At 36.8% G+C, this 20,334-nt stretch overlaps 1 protein-coding gene and 1 long non-coding RNA gene across 2 annotated transcripts in view; both read right to left on the bottom strand.

The window, feature by feature from the left end:
• The window catches only part of LOC140167730 (uncharacterized), a 59,548-nt gene that overhangs the window by 32,611 nt on the left and 6,603 nt on the right, over positions 1-20,334 (bottom strand). The window lies entirely within an intron of this gene.
• Positions 1,426-18,819, bottom strand: LOC140168471 (uncharacterized). Its single transcript, XR_011861208.1, has 4 exons — positions 18,673-18,819; positions 7,713-7,844; positions 2,848-3,024; positions 1,426-1,599 (listed from the first exon to the last, which is right to left on the bottom strand). It is a non-coding gene; the product is annotated as an uncharacterized lncRNA (long non-coding RNA).

Genomic DNA, 20,334 nt, shown 5'->3' with positions numbered 1-20,334 from the left:
AGCTTTTTGCTAGCTGTTTTCAGCTTTTTTTTAGCTCTTTAGAATTAAAATTCTTCTGTAGCAGAGTTTCGAGATTGCCACTCATCTAGGGAAGGATAATCAATGGTTTGGATCTGAAGCTTAAAGGGAAGACAAACTTGGACAAGTTAATATTCATCATGTTCATAGAGCTGTTAAGAGGTACAACACCCTGCCCAATTTTATGCCCATTTTGCATTTTTTCAAAATCAAAAATTATAGCGCATTGGGGACAAGTAAGATAATATTATAGGGGCAAGGACTACAACTACTGCACTGGACATTTTATTTCTGCACAGACAACAGTTGTGGAGTTACAATAAAAATGAGGAAAACAAATCAATAACTACTTGCTTTGAAATGCTGAATTTTCAGTACAGTAGTTGTATTCCTGGCCCCTATAATATAAATATCTTACTTGTCACCAATGGGTATAATTTTTGAGAAAAATGCAAAAATAGGCACAAAATTGGACAGGGGTGTAGTACCCCCTTAAGGCCAGAGTGATGGGAGAGAACATGGACCTTTTCGAGCATCATTATTTCTGAATTGTATGTCCAAAGTATATAAAACTATACATTTTTAGAAAGGAAATGAGTCAAGGAATCCATGGTGACGTCAGATTTGTTCAAAAATCTTGAGTTTTTGAAAAAATCACAAAAATTCACTTTTTTACCCCAATTATTTTGTGACAATTTAGAAAAAAATCCGTTCGGAGTAAAAAAAAAATCAGTTCGCTTTTCATGAAGAGACATGAACTAAGGGAAGGTTTTTGTTATATTTTTTTAAATTTGTCTCTTTTTCGAAATATTGAAAAAAGCAATTTTGTTACTCTATTAAGCTAAAAATTGCACATAATGGTGTATATTTTTGTTTAAAACAAATATTTTGAAAAAATGAGAAAACCTTCCCTAGACTTTGATGTACTCTAAACGATAGTGCAAAAAGTTTACCTTTTGCTTGTATATTTTTTGAGTTATATCTTGTCACAAAATTGTGCAATATTGTCAAAAGTGAACTCTGAGAAATCGACGTTTTAGTAAAAAATGTCACAATTATGCACAAAACGTCCTTATATTTTTAAACGGTAAGACTTTCACGCTTGTAAAAGCTGTATCTGGTGCACGGTCTAGATATGCATCTTTTTGCACCAATGAATCTATAATGTCTGCTTTCAAAATTAAAAATAATTAAAAAATCTAAACAGCATTTTGACTGAAAATTGTTGGTTTTGTTTACACATTTGCTGGCATTAACGCGTCACGCAACGCGATTCGCGCGCGTAATCACAATATTTCGCATTCGCGCATTTCTGACTCATTATTTCCCGCCAATTTACTAAGCTGCCTTGAGCCATGTGACTTTTTAGAGTTGAAAAGAGTGAAATAAATCAAGCAAAAATACGAGTAAATATTAGCAAGTTGTATTTGAACAGTTTCAAGTGAAAGAATATATCTTAGTATTGATAAATATCAAGAAATCTCAAATTCGGGCGTGGACGAATATGTCTTCCATTACTCTGGCCCAGTTCTATCTTCACTTAGAATCCCAAATGCTTCCCTAGAAAGTTAGGTGTCCAAACTGAAAAGAAAATAGATTTTGTATGAAATATACGAAGCAGGAATCAGCTCCCTTTAATCTTTGTGTGCATTATTACCTTTCCTATAGTATGACCACAAGTCATTATATTGCCCAGGCAGGGAAGAATTACTCGTCCATTTTTATGCTAAAGCATCCCTGGTTTCCCTCAAAATAATTATTTTTGGGATGGGGATGGGTAAAAGCCAAGAGACCACTCTGCTACATGTATAATGCTATTGAACCCATTATAATTCTTCCCTAAATGACACTTGATTCAGGTACCTTGTAGAGCAGTTACTGCCAGACAGTGACTATCTATTTCACCAAATTAGTTCATTTTATTTTAATCTTCTTTGAATCCTGTTGATTTTTTCCTCTCTTTTTAAAATCAATAACACAAAATTCCCCCCAGCCCCCCCCCCCCCAAAGAGGTAAAATTATTCCCTCCCTTTTGGGGGTGAATAATGGAAGAAAACTCCCCTGTTTAAGGGCTGGGGTATGAACGTTTGGACAGTATTCATTGTGGGACATTAGAGCACATTAGACATATCGAATTGCATTCTGAATATGAAGAATGTCCTTCTGATATCAAATAATTTTGATTTTTTGAAATTCGCAATGTAATACACATTTTATGGCAAATCATTAAAATTGATATTTTTGATATCGTATTGAAGATATGGATTTTTTTTTTTCAAAAACAAAAAAAATTAGGGCTTTTTGGGAAAAAAGTCCATATCTTCAATATAAAAGGTCAAAATTTTCAATTGATCGTCGGTTTTTCCTCCCAGCTACATACACTTTAAGAATATATCATTAGATTTATAAAATTTACTTCGAGGACAGTTATATATCAAAAATTTGAAAAGACCTATTTTTTGTGTTTTGGGAAAAAATCCATATCTTCAATACAAATTTACGAACGGTCAAAATTTTCAATGGATCGTCGGCTTTTCATCCCAGCTACATATACTTTAAGTACATATCATTAGATTTAGAAAGTTTACTCCGAGGACTGTTGTATATCAATTTTTAATCATTTGCCATAAAATGTGTATTATATTGCAAATTTTAAAAGCACCTAATTTAGGCAAATTTTGGTGGTTTTTTTTAAATGTCAGCATTCATTAGTCTGTGTGGCAGTGGCACATCATTGCACAAAATGTTTTGAAGAACCCTGTCGGTCAAATTCATCAGGTGATGTCTACTAGTGCCTTATTGATAGGTAGGCCTACATTTAGGCCCTACCTGCAATGTTGTTGACAAGTTGTCTTTTTCTGTCAATTGTTTTTCCCTCAAATTTAAATTTGATTTACACCACAGATCCTGGAAGTTTACACATATCATCATCTCGATCTTTCTCTTGCTTTAGCTTGCTGCTGTGTTGCTGCAGGTGGTTCCTTCCAGTTCCAGTACAAATATTATCTGTAAAATAAACCAAAATATCAATTAAAAATGTTTAAATTTAATACATGTTTCTCACCAATATTAAATTGAACAACCTACTGAGTCCACAAAGTAGTTTTGGCCTCAAATTAGTAGTTTGGGCCCAGACTTAGTAACTTAGGGCCCGACTTAGTAACTAGGGGCCCTGAGTTACTAAGTTGGGGCCCTTTGTCACTAAGTTTGGGCCTTGAGTTACTAAGTCAGTGACCCAAATTACTAAGTCGGGCCCAAGTTACTAAGTTACTATCACAGGGCCCTAACTTTCTATCTCCAGGCCCCAAATTGCTAAGTTAGAAAAAGAATGATTCTATGAAATTTGAATGCTTTTATGATACTCAATTTATTATCCAGTAAAGTTGAAATAATATGACTACTGTATGTTGAATTTCGCACATTTGATTTGTGCATATTTATACAGAGCTAAGTACAATTCAGCTGCAAGTAGGTAGCTGCAACAGGGGCTATTTTAGGCGAAAAAAGTCACTGCACGTTGGTAAGCAGTGGTGGCGGAAGTATTAGAATTTAGAGATGCAAGCATATTTTGTGCCGGTTTGATTTTAGCCCCCATTGAAGGTGTGAAGTTTGGCATTGTGGGGCCAATGCGTGCGAATACTGTGTTTTGGTCCAAAACACAGTATTTTTCGGACTAGAAGGGAAGATTCACAGGGCAAATATTGCTTTAATTTTTCTTTTATTAGAATGTTTAGGGGGAAGTCCCCTCCCCCCGCTTCCGCTGCCTGTGCTCGAGATTTTTTAAAAATCACGCGTTAAAGTCTCTCATCTTGACCAGCCAGGTGGGGAGCGGCAACATTTTGAAATTGACCCGCTAATACGCCACTACCATTAGTTTACCGGGACTAATGCGAGCGAAGCGCGAAAATTTGCAATTTTAATGTTAAAATGAGCCAAATGTGGATAATTATTGTGGCATAAAACCTGGCCAAAAAAAGATGCACATTACAGCTTTTGGTTAATTTTGTCCTGGTATAAGGAGCCCCGGGGATGTCTACAATCCATCAACACATGTGGTGGAGGCGCATACCCATGCGCGTACGCAGGAATTTCTCAAGGGGGGTGTGATGATAAAAATACTAAAATAAAGAAATGGCCGCGTACCGGTCATCCCGTCGCGCCTGCGTGACGCAGGGGGGGTGCCTGAGGGGGGATGTGCCCCCTGAGAATTAAGAAACTTTTGGAAAATGAAGCGATTTGGTGGACCATTTTGGCACTATTAGTGTGTACAATTCATTAATTTGAAAAAGCCGAAAATTTGTGAAATGACGGTCGATGAAGCCTTTCGTGAACAAGTTTTCCCTACAGTTGTAGGCCTATAAATTGTGTTGAACACAAATTGGTAAATGTCGAAAGCAGAAGCAAAATGGCTGCTTGTTTATCCACAATACGCAGGGGGGTGTCGGGGGGGCACATTAAGAAACTTGTGCAAAATGAAGACCTAATTGAAGCGATTTGGTGGACCATTTTGGCACTATTAGTGTGTAAATTTTTAGTTTGAAAAAGCCGAAAATTGGTGAAATAGCTGTCCATGAAGCCTTTCATGAACAAGAGTTTTCCCCATGCCGAAGTTGAAAAAATTTGCAAAATGAAGGTCCGATTGAAGCCATTTGGTGACAAATTTTTACGCTATTTTTAATCATTGTTTCAAACAGATAAAAGGACCCGAACTCAATTTGCACAATTAAAACCTTGTAGGCGTACATTGCCGGGGTAGGGTCCGGGGGTAGGGGTGTGGGGTGTGATGATGTGAGGGTGGGGGTGTTAACATGTATCGACACTTTTACGTACGTTGCCGGTCAATGCCGGGTATAGGGGTGAGAAAAATCTGTGTGGGGGTATAGTTAAGGCATCTATATTATGATAATATGTCCACTATACCTTAATGCTCTTCTCCCTCCTCTCCTCTTCCCCCTCTCTTCCCCCTCTCTCTCTCCCTCCCCCCTCCTCTCTCTCTTTCTTTGCCTTTTCGCCCCCATTTTTATTTTTTTTGGACAGAACCAAGGGGGGTGTTTCACACCCGTAACACCCCCTGCGTACGCCAATGCTCATACCCTACAATTTATGACGCGATTAGCGCTCGAAACTTCCCTCCCTCATTATAATACTAAATTTTAATATGGCAATAATGAGGGTAAATTTTGCGCATTGACAAAATCTTTCAATTTTTCAATAATTATATATGGTCTTAAAAGGGATTCCTCGAGCATAGGTTTAGAAAAGGCGCATTTGCCATTGCCTCATTTCAAATATATAGTTTTAGTTTTGGTTTTGGTTTTGGTCACGTGGTTTCCTATTGTCCTGCCTAACCACTTGAATCACAAGATATCAAACTCATTGTTTCTACCTTTTGTTTAAAACTAAACATTTGTGGCAGGTAGTTTCGGTTTTGGTTTCAGTTTCTTATAAGTGGTGTGACAAATAAAATTACAGGATTTTCGAGTTACCTGATCTAAGTATACAAAAGAAATGTTTAAATTTCGCAGTGCAATATTCACGAGCAGAGAAGTCGAACAAAGCAGTCTACATTTGAAAGCATTGATTTAGTTTGAAAGCATTGACAAGAGACTACGAAATCAGCCTAAGCTGATTTCACTGTGAAAATATATAGACCATCGAAATATTTGCATTCGACATTACAAAAGGGGCAACTATTGTAATTGTATAGGTGCTATAAACAAAATCGATTCATGTCCTTAATCCCATGTACCAGAATCGATGGAAGGCCATTATATGACCTCTAATAACCTAATAACCTAATGACTTTTACTGAAGCAATTTTTACTGCAAAAAGTAGAAGATAGAGGGGAGAAGAGATGTGTGATGTCTGTGTGTGTGTGTTGGGGGGGGGGGTTGGAGGGCAAGGGGATATGGGCCGGGAGAGAGAGAAACATATGAGAGAGAGCATTGGAAGTGAAAGAGAAGGGAAAGGAGAGCTCGAGATGAAGATATCGAATGTAGGGGAGGAGGAGGGGGAAAGGGGTAATTTAGGGAAGATGTGGTTATATAGGGGGGGGAGCCCCCTCTTAAAGAGGTATGGGTTGTGCTTCCCGGGGATAATAAACTAATTCATAATCAAATCATCTCCATGCATCGTTTATGTTTCATACAAACAAACAAATCCCCACCCCACCCCATCCTTCAATATACGCGCATGTATATGATTTCTAGGCCTACATGTAGAACTCGTGAGTGTAATATGCCACCTACCGTCGACAGAGAGCATCAACTGTCGTCCGCGGGATAGATTTCCGATATCAATCATGATAATAATTATGTTAGCACAATAGGCTATTGTATACTTCTGGTTATATACCCTATACTGTGTCCTCCCAGCATAATAGTGTTATGATTACAGACCAGATCAGCTCTACTTTTTAATCCCTTGATTTTTGGTTTCTGAACAAAAGAGAAACCAAAACTATATATTTGAAATGAGGGACTGTACTGTATGTTTGATCGATTTTGTCCCGATATTGAGCCGGAGGGGTTATCAATTTGCCTCATTATCGCCTACATGCCATTCCAGGCTACCTCCTTGCTATTGGGCCAAGGGGAGCACAATAATATTTCCAAGTCGACCCAATGGCCTACTTCATGGCCTACAATTACTTTACCGGAACAAATGCACGCAAAGCACGACGCGAAAGTGGCAAATTTTGATACTAGGTAGCGCACTATAATAAATAATTAATCGCCCCATTGAAATACACGTAAAAATGTCAATTTTCACTCGTTTGGAGGCCTTTTGGGCAATATCTCAGATATTTGATAATATGAACCAGTCAATTACAAATCGATGAATGTTTTACATTATCGTTTTCCCGGTACAAGCCCGTAACCAACACCCTCACTGTTTTTGGCTTGAACTCGAGGCTGGAAACCTGTTTCTGCCCACTTTTTAATTCGCGGACCGATTTTCTCGATAATTGTACAAATGCGACTTTGGCAATGGCGATTCAAATTCATGCATAGGCTTTACACTTTTATTTAAGCAATAACACGCCACTCCCTCTCTGGTTATCATATTAGTCCAAAGAGCAGCCCAAAATACCTCAAAAGTTTTTGTATTTTTAATCACTAGGGTTACACGAATGACGTGTTGATTTAGCGGTGTGCTCTTTAAAATGGGTTTAAAAGTTTGAACCATTGTCATGATTCTGGCCTCAAACCGGAACATAAGATGTTGAAGCATTAACGAGGACAAGCATAATTTATGCCGATGCTACTGGGACATTTTCGCGCGAAGCACACGAAAAATGTTCAATTTTATACTATTTTTGCTCAAAATGAAGGTGACGACTGGTATTTGATGGACCAGCAGTGTGCGAAAAGCGTGCAAAAGTTAGCAAATAATATTTTGGCCCAAAACACAGTGTTGAATCTTAATGGCGTATATATATTTTAAGCACGGATTTTGAATTCTCAATGCACGGATTTTTAATCTCACTGCACAAAAGTGCCAGGAGGCACGTTAAAATAGCCCCTGAGCTGCAAGTGCAACTTGTGAAAACCTAGACAGGGATCAATGACTAAGTATTCTGGACCTTCAATAGACCATTTAAAGTGAGGTATACATTCATTTACATTAGACCTTTGTGGCCTAATCCTTTTTATTAGCCAATAAAAAAGATTACTAAACTCATTGTACATACCAGATTTTTGATGTTTCAGTCAGGTTCACAGTTAATAAGTTGAGTTCTCTATACACCATGATTTGAAGTCACAATGAACATCTCCTGAAAGTGGTAACTGTACAGTTCACTTCAAGTTGACATCACTGAAACCTAGTTGTGAAAAAAAAATAAGATCTTAAAATGTGGCAACATTTTACAAGAACAAACATGTTTTTTAGGTTTCTGAAATTGGGCTGCACTTACCATAATCATGATAATATGTAAGAATCCTACCCCAAAATTACATGGGAGGCCTAGCCTAAAGTACTATAAACATGATAAATGATTAGTATACAAGCATTGAATGTTTACAAGTTCAAAGGTATGAATATCTTCATGAAGTGAAATATGGAATGTTCCATTCAACAAGGCTTTTACCGAGTTGAATAAAACAGTTCACATTTCACAGAATGCAAATATTTTTCCATTGAACAAATAAAAACATTCAAAATTTGTTTTAACTCATTATCTTAAGTTCTTGCTTCCACTTAATTTTATAAATCACCAGGAACACAAAATAAATCAAAAGATATCTAAATGCGATATTTATTTTAGAAGCAACACCCGCACCTATAATTAGCAAGTCGAAGTGGAAACTTCACGCTATACGCTCGAACGTCTGACAGCGTTGCTATGGCAACTCAGCGTCTGTGCAATGGAAAAATGACTATTGCACAGATGCGGAGTGCAAGAGCTGGCCGTTAAAAATAGCAGAAATTTCATTAGTAGTTGGCCAATCAAATGACAAGAAACTTTGTATGAGTTATATAATACAAAATACAAAATGTCTTTGAACAAATTTGGCTATTTAGCTTCTAGAGAGGTACAGCACTCCCACTGGGAGGGGGGTCTTTGATAAAATGTGTACTTTTTATAGCTGTTTTTACCACCCACCAATATTAAATAATAATAATGTGAATTTCTAATGCGCACATCTCCACCAAATCAATGGCGCTCAAGGCGCGATACAGAGATTAACTTAAACTACATAATAAAAATTAATTTACATTATGAACAACAATCAATAGTTGAACAAAATATGGTGATGCACATCAGTAAAATGCTTCTTTCATTAAATGAGTTTTTAAAGAACTTTTAAACTGTGCTAAAGATGTACTTAGTTTAATGTGGGTTGGCAGAGTATTCCAGATCATTTTAGGGGCAGTTTTGACCATATGCACCCAATTGGGCGCATTGGTCAGTTGGTCTCCACTCATTGATATACCAAAATCGCTGAAAAGGTACCCCCAACCCATGGCACATCCCTGTATACTAGATTACTAGTACCTTCAACCAGAGCTAACCAGGAAGAATCTCCCTGCACTCCCTTGCTTTGGTTGATGCACACGCCCTTTACAAGGCCAAAAAAAAAAGTTGTTTGTTTGTCCTCCACCGCCCGCTCCTCAGATTAAGGCCTGACCAATTTTTTTTTTTTTTTATAAAAATAAGTAAAATTCAATTTTTTTTCAGATTTGGAGTATCTCTGGACCTAGCTAGAGCTAAATGCTAAGATCTTTCATGGTTGAAAAGAAAAAGCCCCCAAAAACATTTTGTGTCTTCATTATGCAAAGTTATAACTTGTGTTCATGTCATAGTCTATTATTTTTAGTGACTTCAAAATACATTGGATTTGAAATCATTAAAAGACTATGACATGAACATAAATTATAACTGCATATTAAAGAAACAAAATGTTGTTTAAAAAAAAAAAATTAAGTCAACATGAATGATTGTAGCATTAATAGCTCTAAAGCTAGGTCCAGGAATACGCCAAATACACCAAATAGCATTTCTTCAAAGAAGAGGTAATTCTTTGCAAGTACTGAAAAAAATTAGCTTGGGATCTCTTGATCTTCATATTTTCTGAGTTTTTGAAAATGGACTTAGCCTCATTGTAGAGGTCAATAACTGCCCTCTTTTCCCCTCATTAATGACACGTAGCACAATGTGGGCTTTTTACTGCATCAATAAAAGATGTGCCAACAAGATCCCAATTTTATTTTTCATTGTCTAGCTTCTTTGGCAACTGGTAGACAAAAAAAAAAGTAACAGGTATTTGGGATCAAGTGGGCGCACTAATATAAAAGAGGTCAAAGGTAAAGCTTTGTGCTAAAGTGATGCATATTTGCCTATGTGCAGCATAAAAGCCCGGCATAAAAGTGGAACTTTGACCCATAATAAAAATGTGCACCAACATGATTCCATCTTATATTTTGGATGATGGCTAAAGGGGCTTATGTATAACTAATTGCAAGTAAAAAAAAGTGGGATCATGTGGGCGCACTTATTCTATAGGGCCTGTTTAAAAATGGGTCATCAACTTGCTCAATTTTGAAACTTCCTTCTAAATGAAGTTACAGTACATTTTATGTAAGATTCATATCTATCCTTTCATAAAATAATATTTTTCTTGTGAAAACTACAAAATTTTGTCTTAATTATTTTGATGTTTATACAAAAACGCAAGCATGTCGGACGGAATTTTTGGAAACAAATAACAGGGGCTCCTTGAGCACTTATAATTCAATTGTTTTATTTCTTTGTACTTGCACAATAAATATACACCTTACTAAGTTGATAAATATAAAAATTAAAACCATATGTCATCAACTTTAGATTTCTTGCAATTTTAGAAATGTAAACACTAAATTTTCCGTCCGACATGCATGAATTTTCCTAGAAGTTTTTCCTGTAAAAAACTACTCAAAATTGTATTTATTTATTCCTGTGAAGTATCCATGAATTTAATGTAGCAAAATGAATCAATAGTTGTTTTAGTCAATTACCTTTTGGACAAATTAAGGGCAACATTTTTTTCCGTCCGACATGAAAACCAGTATGTCGGACGGAATTGTTTACAAGGGCACATTTTGCATTGCCCCCATGCAGGATAATGGCATATTTCCCACTTAAAAATGACCAGTTTCATCACATATACTTTCCTGCAGTCTGATTGGACAAAAGTAGGATGTTCTGTACAATGTACACGATATGCAAATTAGCCTAGGATAATATGTCATTTGTGCAGAACAAGGTGTACATGTAGCACAGTTTTTTTCCACTCAGGTACACCTGAGTGAATATATACATCCAGTTTAGACCTTGGAATAAAATTCGACCTTTGAACCTAAGTAGCTCCAAGTCGAGCTTCTTTTGCAAATGCTTTTGCTTTGTAATCACTAAAAATATCTTGTAGAATAATGCAAGGTATCTCAGTAATTAGACTGCGCTGCATTCCTTTTTTTTTTTTTTTTTTTTTTTTGATAAACAATTCATACGTTTCCATGCATGAAACCATTTATCTATGACGAAACACATCACATCTTTAGTGACTGCCCTGCCCAGAGAAAAAAGTTTTCTCATGGATATCTGAGCTGTTGAATCAGAACAGGAATGATGACTTTTCCATGGTCAGGTCAGAGAGATTAATTTAGGAATGATAAATTAAACTGGTCTACTACAGTAGACTACTCAGTAATAGAAATGCTCTAATGCAGACTAATGCCAGCTCCTAAAATAACCTCACTCCTCATGACATAGTTCATAAATATATGCAGCAGTGAGATTTCTAGTTTGAGGTGGGGATAGGATATTAGCCTCATTCCACATGAAATTATTTATAAGACTGTGTTCTGCAGCCCATAGTGGAGGGTTTTGTTACCTGGGAATGATAATCAGTTTCAATATTATGAGTGTTGACAGATTCATAGTGTAGTGGTCTGGAAGTTGAAGTTGAAGTTAACGGTTACAAACTGTCCATGAACAGATTTTGTTTTATGGACAAAGCTAGCTAGTTCAGTGTGCATGGTCAATTATACCAAGTTACCAAATGTCCATGAACTTCTTAAATTTGCATTGAGAGATAAGTAATGTGTTCTGACTGTTCTGGATTTGCCAGAAGTTCACAGTGGTCATCTCATCCACACTATATACACAGTAATCATCTCATTCACACTCTACACAACAGCCTTCCACAGCATCATCTTCAAGAATCAAGACCCACAGAAAAATGGAATTTTCTGCAGATATCCAGCATCATCTTCAACGCCAACAGATTGGAATATCCCACAAACACAAATTTATCAAGTTTAAACCATTTTGGGTAAAATGGCATCTGAAATAGAACAGAGCACATAGCTAAGGGCTTAAATTATTTTTTTTGTAAAAATGATGCATTGGTGATAAAGTGGTGTAATATTTAAATTGAATTGTATTATTTAGATCGTTAACATGTACAACTTAAAATTTACTTTTTATTTTCATGGGTAACATTCAAGTGCATAGGCCTACATTTACATGTCTGTTCCGAATCACTTATGTGTTTTAATAAAGGAGTATTTCACAATCCTAGCATCCACTTTTTATGACATTTGTCAGTAGGCTAGATATCCAGGAGCAAAAGCTTAAATCTCACAACTTCAGTTGATCAGACTGTTTGTTTGCAAGAATAAAATAAGCATGTACGCTTATCAATCAACATCAAAATTGATGAGTACTGGTATCATTTTGATACAGCCTCTATGTGTATTTATATGCCCCATATGCCACTTGCTGTGTTGTAATTGGCGAACAAGTTTGACGATATGCTTGCTAAACAAATTTTAAGGGGGTACTACACCCATTGCATTTTTTTTTGCATTTTTTTGCATTTTGTGAAGAAATGAGAAAAAGAAATTGGACAAAGTGAAGGGGCAAATCTTCTCGTTCAATTGGTGGCATCAGTATCAATGACGCGTACATGCTTCTAATGGTATAAGCCAAAAAGTGGTACATCACTGATGTTTTAAATTCACTTCATTTTGGAAAGCTTACTATCAACAGATTTCGTTAAAATTTTGGATATGTGTTGCTAACACATTAGGGAAATAAAGTTGATATGTAAAATGGGAATAAGTGCATGGTCTCTGATTTCTTTTATGACTTCATGAACTTGGTGCTCCACAACTATCAAAAAACGAACCGGTTAAAATGCTTCTATTTTCAATGTTGAGCTATATTTTTTTTGTATTTTGAACTTGCGACACTATGTCACTGAAACTTAATTAAGCCATAGGTAACAGGTTACCACAACCACACTACAGCCATGTTGAAAAAGATTGTATTTTTTGTCACCTATACCACCATATTAGGTAGTTTTCCGTAAGCTTCATTTTTGTGATTTTGGTAACTATTTTATATTTATTTGCCCAATCCATCTCAACTAGGCAATCTAAATTGTACTCACCATTTACATCCCAAGGTATTTTAGTATATCCACCTCACACATTTCCATTATATATCCAGTAACAGACAAAATATCAAAATTGATGCCTCATTATGACATATGTATGATATCACAGACTATCACATGTATTCACAAGGCGGTTCTCGAACCACGAGTCTCGCCTGCTTTTGTGACCGCCTGCTTTAGCGATAACTGTTGGTAGAGAGGTAAATGAATTTGGCGGTTATCGGCTGGGCACGATTATCTGGCCGATGCTAACTGTTTCCACCAAGTTTCATGCCCATGCAACAGTTTTTACTAATATGACCTCAGATGACCCCTGGTGGCCCTGAAATGACCTTCTAAAATTTTGGCTCTAAATGTTGACTGTACCCCTCGTGCTAAGTTTCATGCCCATGCGACAGTTTTTACTAATTTGACCTCAGATGACCCCTGGTGGCCTCGAAATGACCTTCCAAAAATTTGGCTTTAAATGTTGACTGTACCCATCAAGTTTCATGCCCATACGAGTTTTTACTAATTTGTCCTCAGATGACCCCTGGTGACTCCGAAACTACCTTCCAAATATTTGGTTTTAAATGTTGACTGTACCCACCAAGTTGCATGACCATACGACAGTTCTTACTAATTTGACCTCAGATGACCCCTGGTGACCCTGAAATGACCTTCCAAAAATTTGGCTTTAAATGTTGACTGTACCCACCAAGTTTCATGCCCATCCGACAGTTTTTACTAATTTGACCTCAGATGACCCCTGGTAACCTCAAAATGACCTTCCAAAAATTTGGCTTTAAATGTTGACTGTACCCACCAAGTTTCATGTCCATCCAACAGTTTTTACTAATTTGACCTCAGATGACCCCGAAATGACCTTCCAAAAATTTGGCTTGAAATGTTGACTGTACCCACCAAGTTTCATGTCCATACGACAGGTTTTACGAATTTGACCTCAGATGACCCCTGGTGACCCCAAAATGACCTTCCAAAATTTGGCTTTAAATGATGACTGTACCCACCAATTTTCATGCCCATACGACAGTTTTACTAATTTGACCTCAGATGACCCCTGGTGACCCCAAAATGAACTTCCAAAAATTTGCCTTGAAATGTTGACTGTACCCATCAAGTTTCATGCCCATACGAGTTTTTAATAACTTGACCTCAGATGACCCCTGAGTGACCTCGGATGACCCCGTAATGACCTTCCAAAAATTTGGCAAAACCAAAGAACTATTTCATCAAAGTAATAAATCAAAACAGAAAGATGCTTCCTTTACGAGTTATCACTCATTGAAAGTGCTACTTTGCTATACTTTACAAAGAAAGCGACTATCTTAAAGTCGTCATATTTCCGTAATTACATGACCGATCAAGCTGTTATTGGGGTATGTGATGCACAGTTAAAAATTAATTATTAAAAGATTTGGTGACCTCAGTTGAGCTTTGACCTTGTATGTGACCTTTGACCTCATGAAAATCTAATCAGGTTGAGTACCTCTGGCCACGCAACTCCCCACCAAGTTACGTCACTGTACCCCATACGGATCTCCAGATAATCTGTTCACAAGGTATTTTGCTTATTACGCATATATTATGCAAATTAGGTACTTAATTACCATATTTTACGCTCAAAATCTAATCAGGTCGAGAACCTCTGGCCCCGCTACTCCTCACCAAGTTACGTCACTGTACCCCATACGGATCTCCAGATAAGCTGTTCACAAGGGTTTTTTGCTTGATACGCATCAAATACACATAAATTATGCAAATTAGGTACTTAATTAGCATATTTTGCGCTGAAAATCTAATCAGGTCGAGAACATCTGGCCACGCTACTCCCCACCAAGTTACGTCACTGTACCCCATACGGATCTCCAGATAAGCTGTTCACAAGGGTTTTTTGGCTTGATACGCATCAAATACACATAAATTATGCAAATTAGGTACTTAATTAGCATATTTTGCGCTGAAAATCTAATCAGGTCGAGAACATCTGGCCACGCTACTCCCCACCAAGTTACGTCACTGTACCCCATACGGATCTCCAGATAATCTGTTCACAAGGTATTTTGCTTATTACGCATAAATTATGCAAATTAGGTACTTAATTACCATATTTTGCGCTCAAAATCTAATCAGGTTGACACCCTTTGGTCTTGCTACCCCCTATAAAGTTTCATCATCATAGCACTTACGGTTCTCAAGATAACGCGTTCACAAGCTTTTTCCGAACGCACACACGCACCCCCACACACACACCCCCACACACGGACACACGCACACCATAGTGATTACTAAGTCTCTCCCTGAACATTCAGGCGAGACAAAAATTGATGCCTGAATTTGACCTGAACCAATTGACCTATAACCTGACCTTTGATGACCTTATAGCCTTTTTAAATCTCTTTTCCTAACAACACATTATAGAAGATACATACATGGTGTAGTATTAGACTCGGACACCAAAAGACTCGGCTCGGCTCGCACTTGGACACAAATGGACTCGGACTCGAAGCCGAGTCTGGTCCGAGTCCAGTCCAATTAAATCCATGTAAAATGTGAAATGATTATCTAAAAATGTCAAAATAGATCTCAAATTTGTTGACTTTACTTATTTGGCCATTTTACAAATTAATTGGGGCTGTCAAATCTGTGATCTGTCATATATAGGCTATCTTTTAGAATACCCTACCATTTTTTACATTCACAGTGTATGTGTATGGGTCGTTCATAAAAGACCCCCCATTGAAAATCCAGTAGGGTATTCTAAAAGAAATCCGTCATATATCCTGCATATCCACCAAATTATTTAGATTTATCTGTCACTTATTAGAATCATATATTATTGTTATCATTAATGAAATAATTGATAATTAAATGCAAATTTGATTTTTATTTGGACTACATAAAAATATCTAAAAGTTCTTTCATGGAACTTTCCAATCCAATCTTGAAAGGGAGAAACATGCACACTGGACCATACATCTCAGCTCAGTAAATTGAAATATGGCTGTAGGGTGCACATTTGTGTGGGACAATTTTGAAAAAATGTTTAGAATTATAGGTGAATTTATGTTAGTATTATTATTATTATGACGATGATGATAACGATGATGATAACGAGAATGATAAACGATGATGATGATGATGATGATGATGATGATGATGATGATGTTATTTTCTATAATATATATTTGAATACATTGCAATTCATTTACATGTATGCTGCATGCAGCCTAGTGACACTTCTCTAGTCCCTGGTGCAAGGTCACTGTGCGTTTACATGTAGTGTGCCACACACACACAGATAGCCCCACATGTCTGATACAGGTGGTCTAGACATGTAGTAGTTTTTGCCATCAGGAGTTACCTGTTCATGGGTATGGAACTGTGAAGGGGTGTGTGTACGCGCGGTTGGTTGGTTGGTTGAGTTGTGTTGAGTCTTTGATCTGTTAAAAGTGTAGGGTGGGGTGGGTTGGGGTTTGGTGGGGTGCGTACGTGTTTGCGGGCAAACGAGGACACGCACAAGATTTTTCACCCTAAACTGCGGACTTACTTCCAACCGAGGACAGTCCGCAATCTCAAACTGCTGCAAAAGACCTCAAATGCATGCTAAATGCTTTATAACGCTATTTGCCTGAAACCGAGGACCACACATGTAAAAACTACCGTCCGTACATGTAGGTGATGGCTAAAATTCCGTTTCGTATTATACACAAAACAAATCTGCCATTTTAGTCCACGGTTAGGCGATGAAAACATCATACACACGTCCTCGGCTAGATAGCAAAGCACAATGTCCTCGGTTGGCGACAAACACACACAGGGGTGGGTGTGTATAGGGAGAGCGGTGTGTGTGTAGTGTACAAAACAAATGTAGTGAGTGACTTATGGCCAATGACCTTCTTTTTCTACAATTTTATCATCAAAAACTTATTTAGAAACAAAATGATATAAAATTTTGCTCCATTTTTGGGATAAAATGACACATTTTTTCAAAATGTTATACCAAATGACCCCAGAATTTTATACCCTTGAAATTATCCCTTTTTCATTTTGTTATACCCAAATGACCCATTTTTACACAACTAGGCCCCAGTTGGCAGACACATGACACATCATAAGTTGAATGACCCCCCCCACACACACACAAAGCAAAACCTAAGTGATGTTGACTTATGTTGGTACTGGCATGATACTGGATTCATAAACTATCACATAGTGCAATCCATTTTCCACCAAGTCGACACTCGATTTAGCTCAAAAGCAATTTGTGTGTAAATCAAGACCATCCAAAACAGCTTTCTTACAGTAAAGAAAAGGAGGTCATCTGGGGTCATACAGTAGTGTGCATTGTACATGTATGTGCCTGCTGTCACAATTTCACACACAAAATTTTGGGCAATTTGATGACACTATTTTTGTCTGTAACTTCAAAAGTATATGCACTAGAAACATGATTGACCCCTTATTGTTTAGGTAATTTAATTCTCTTTCAAATGAAAGAACTTTCAGCTAAAAATATTGTTCTACAAAATTTTATGAACATCCCTAACAGAGATATTTCTTGCCAAAATGTGACCATTTCTAGGTAGCTTGGCCCTACTTTGTCTGCGTTATATATGAAAAAAGGACAGTCTTAAGTAAGTAAATGTGCAACGCTTTTGATATTTTGATGTTTTGGGAGACTGGGAGGGATCACAACAAAAAAATGATGGAGCCTATTCTTGACTGTGTAATATTCCTTCACCACATTGCCTTACGGGGACAGTCTTATACGATGGACAGATAGTATCAGTTTGTGAATGAGGACATCGTATAAGTTCCTTGTACTAGCCTGCCCTGGTCCTAGTTCCAGTAACTGTAACTCGTCGTACGGTACCTAGAGTTACAGGGCACTATATTCTTATCTTTTGCACAAATAAGAAACATCACAATATGTGGGCTCCTTTTGGGCTCTCAGGATGTAGCTGAGGAACTCTCTCAAGGACAGTTTGAGCATGCACTGATGATTTTAATCCCATTGTACCAGGGTTTGGGCGTGCCTGGATGATTTTAATCCAACTGTACTAGTCTATACTCACAAAGTTCAGGTGATTGATCTACATTGATCTCATCTTTTGGGTGAATTCAAAGTTGGCAATCTTCATGGGAGTAATTTACTTAGTGCAAAAGTGGTCAAAATATTGCTCTGAAAAATGTCTTGATTTTCATGATTTGGATTTATCATATTGAGCAGCATTCTACTTGTGATGTTTCTACACTGTGTAGCCTAGAGAGGGTCTACAGCATCTCTGAGGTAAAACTGACAAATACAAGGTATATTTCTTGATGCTTGAAGTTTGCATTTCTTAAACGTACAGTGCATCCCTATGTACCGCTGCAAGACTTCAGGTCCGTATATGTCATTATGTTTATGATAAAGACTGAAGTCTTGCTGGCAGGACTAGCCCTGGTCCATGACTACCGGTACTGAGTTTGACGCAACTTTGAAATCTAAAGCTGCTTGCCTAGCCCGTTGCCTAGCATAATAATTATAACATCTGCATCTCGCATGCATCATGTATAATAGGCCCCGTACGCGTACAAACTTTATCCCTGGACTCTATCCTACAGGCTACAGGCTACAACACATATACAATGTACACAATGATAAGTACCGGTAACAAGTATTTTTAAGCTTACCTACGCATGTACGGTAGACGTCGATCCTACCTGATTCATTCTGAATGATAAGACCCGTAAATTGACGGGATTAACACGAACTTGCAGTTTCTGGACAGTTTCCACAGTCGTAGACGATAATAAATCGGACACACGGCCATTAAATCCCACCGTTTTTCTATGATAAACGACTTTTTCTCATAATCATGATAATCTCGGATGACATCGCGCGGCCTTCCTGTTAGCCTGTATCTGAAACGGGGTGAACGTGCACTTCGGCAAAATCGCCAAACGGGATGTATTATACGGTATACCATGAGGGCCAATATTTATCCCAGAAAAAATATTTATCCCAGAAAAAAATATTTATCCTAGAAAAACTATTTATCCCACAAAATATAGTTTTCCCAGAAAAAAAAGTTTTCCCAGAAAAAAATTTATCCCAGAAAAAATATTTATCCCAGAAAATATTTATCTAAAAAACAATTATCCCAGAAAATTGCTTTTTTCCTTTAATAAATCCGGCCTATAGGCGGGCCTATAGGCCTATCCGGACTTTTTACGTCACTAACACTATAAACATGAAAATGTTGTATGGTGGGGAAAAAACACATTATTGGCCTACAAAGATATAAGCCACGAAAAACTCCTGTGAAAAGCATGAAAATGCCCGGAGATAGAACCAAGCCAAAACAAACCCAGGAGATTTCCCGACAACTTACATCCTCTGGTACAAAGATAATATAAACCACCAGTCAACTACTGTTCATACAATCAAATCACACATCATGGAAGTTATTTTAAAATAAAAATACATGGAGATTGGAGATGATCTGTGTCCAGTAAAGAGAATGCACAAGGCAAGAAGCACAAAACATGAAGAGGATTCATTATTCATAAGAAAACAACATATAATTAATTGTACACAGAAGTTGTAAAAAAGGCGAAATCTCTAGGGAAAGACGACAAACCAAACCTACCCACCCCAACACACCCACTCCAAAAATTTGACAGATGTTCCAAAATGTTTGTAATTTGTCAAAATTGGAAACAATAAAATAAGTGACTAAAACAATGAGCCCTTCTTAATACCATGGTTATTTACTAATTTATTTATTTACTTCTTTTTTTTCTTTCTTTTCTCTTTTTCTCTTTTCTTTCTTTCTTTCTTTCTTTCTTTCTTTCTTTCTTTCTTTCTTTCTTTCTTTCTTTCTTTCTTTCTTTCTTTCTTTCTTTCTTTCTTTCTTTCTTTCTTTCTTTCTTTCTTACTTTCTTTCCTTTCTTTGTTTCTTTTTCCTTTTTTTCATTTCTTTCTTTTTCTTTTCATTCTTTCCTTCTTTTTTCTTTTCTTTTCTTTCTTTCTTTCTTTCTTTCTTTCTTTCTTTCTTTCTTTCTTTCTTTCTTTCTTTCTTTCTTTCTTTCTTTCTTTCTTTCTTTCTTTAATTAATTAAAATTAATTAATTAATTAATTAATTAATTAATTAATTGTATTTATTTATTTATTTATTTATTTATTTATTTATTTATTTATTTATTTATTTTATTTTATTTATTATTTGTCTGTTTTATTCATTTAATCATGTATTTATTTATTTTCATATTTTTTTCCTCTCCCGTGTAAACTTTAAAGTACGACGGTGCTCATATATTTCGTCAGCCTGCTACGCGAATTGCCTAATACTAGTAGTAAAAAATATGGTTCAAGCATGCATT

Source organism: Amphiura filiformis, chromosome 13 (genome assembly GCF_039555335.1).
Source record: "Amphiura filiformis chromosome 13, Afil_fr2py, whole genome shotgun sequence".
Lineage (NCBI taxonomy): Eukaryota > Metazoa > Echinodermata > Ophiuroidea > Amphilepidida > Amphiuridae > Amphiura > Amphiura filiformis.
Note: the sequence above shows the minus strand (reverse complement) of the source record. Positions and strands in the feature narration are given on the sequence as shown.